Below are 1701 nucleotides of genomic sequence, written 5' to 3'. Positions count from 1 at the left end.
CTTTCACACTGAGCCACTCCGTCAGCACTGCTGGATTCTTTAGATTTATAAGAATAGCTTGTAAATGTTGTTGCTGTAAAAATAATGTTGCAAGTATGTGGTAAATACATGTAATCTTTTTTTGCTAATTAAAATAAAGCCAGGGAGTTTCAGAAAGAAATGACATTTCTGTGGACAGAAGAGCCTCTTTTCCTTTCACAGCAAGGCAACCTGTATTTTTACTGTTGCTGTTGACTTGTGTCTTTCTATAATGACTGAGCCCAGAAGTCATTTGCTTATTTACTCAGGTTTTTTTTTTTTTTTTTTTTTTTTTTTTTTTTTTTTTTGAGAGCTCAGCCTGTGCTGGGTGTGTCCTAAGCTCCTATAATCATGAGCAATACAGCTGTGGACCCTGTTCTTAAGGCAGTTGTAGCTGGGGAGAAGAAAGATGATAAAGAAAGAAAGGCAAAAGGGAAGGGGTCGTCTTAGTTGGAGTTTCTATTTGCTGCGATTCAAAAGCAAGTTGGAGAGGAAAGGGTTTATTTGGCTTACATGTCCGTATTACTGTTCATCATCGAAGAAAGTCAGGACAGGAACTCAAGCAGGGCAGAATCCTGGCGGCAGGAGCTGATGCAGAGGCCATGGAGGAGTGCTGCTTACTGGCTTGCTCAGCCTGTTTCCTATAGAACCCAGGACCAGCAGCCCAGGGACAGCACCACCCACAATGGGCTGAGCCCCCCCCCATCAGTAATTAAGAAAATGCCTTAACAGCTGGATCTTATGGAGGCATTTTTCTCAGTTGAGAGTCCCTCCTTTCAGATAGCACTAAGTTTGTGTGTCAAGTTGACTCTAGACCAGCCAGAAGAGAGGGAATGAGTGCTCTAAATTCTGTGGGGCCAGGCAGAGAGAGAAAAAGACAGAGTACTCAACAGTTAAGAGCACTTGTTGCTCTTGGAGGGGCCTGTGGTTCCCAGAATCCACAGAATAGTTTACAACCATCAGGAACTTCCGTTCTAGGGGATGAAATATCCTCTTCTGACCTCAATGGGTCCCTGGGCACACACATACCCATACATATATTTAGGCAAAATACTCAGACACAAAATAAAATAAATCTAAAATAATTCTTTAAGGAAAATAATCGCTTCTCGGCCTTTTGGCTAAGATCAAGTGTAGTATCTGTTCTTATCAGTTTAATATCTGATAGGTCCTCTACCCGAGGACAAAAAAATGGATTTTTGGAACCAGGAGTTCGAGGCCAGCCTGCTATACAAAGGGAGTCCAGGACCGCCAAGGCTACACAGAGAAACCCTATCTTGAAAAAATAAATCATCCCACAATACTGCAACTGAAAAGCCAGGGTTTATTGTTTTCCATGTTTACACATGGAGAGGCCTGAGGACAATGCCAGGTAGCTTCCTCTATGTCGCTCTACTCTGGTCCCTTGAGACAGCCTCTCTCTGAACTGGAAGGCTTCTTTCACACTTCGGCCGATGCTCGGTGAACTCCAGGGTCCACCTCTCTCCACCTCCCAGCGTTGGGGTAATAGGCATGCGCGGCCACTCACAGCTCTTTTACATGGGTGTTAGGGTTTCGGACTCAGGTCTTACCCTCTAAGCTATCTTCCTAGGCCCTAGGGATTAACCTTTATGGGGCTCTAAGGGTAAGCCCCTGGCTCCCTACACTTCATCCTGAGCCTGTTTTTCTTTCTCGTTTCTGTAA

At 44.3% G+C, this 1701-nt stretch overlaps 1 pseudogene; it reads left to right on the top strand.

Annotated features, from left to right (window-relative positions):
* The first annotated feature begins 1119 nt into the window (after nucleotides 1–1119).
* On the top strand, nucleotides 1120–1294 carry LOC129686590 (U2 spliceosomal RNA; annotated as a pseudogene).
* The last annotated feature ends 407 nt before the right edge of the window (nucleotides 1295–1701 follow it).

The sequence above is a fragment of the Psammomys obesus genome, unplaced genomic scaffold (assembly GCF_907164565.1).
Source record: "Psammomys obesus unplaced genomic scaffold, mPsaObe1.curated_primary_1811, whole genome shotgun sequence".
Lineage (NCBI taxonomy): Eukaryota > Metazoa > Chordata > Mammalia > Rodentia > Muridae > Psammomys > Psammomys obesus.
This window is presented reverse-complemented; position numbering and strand designations above follow the sequence as displayed.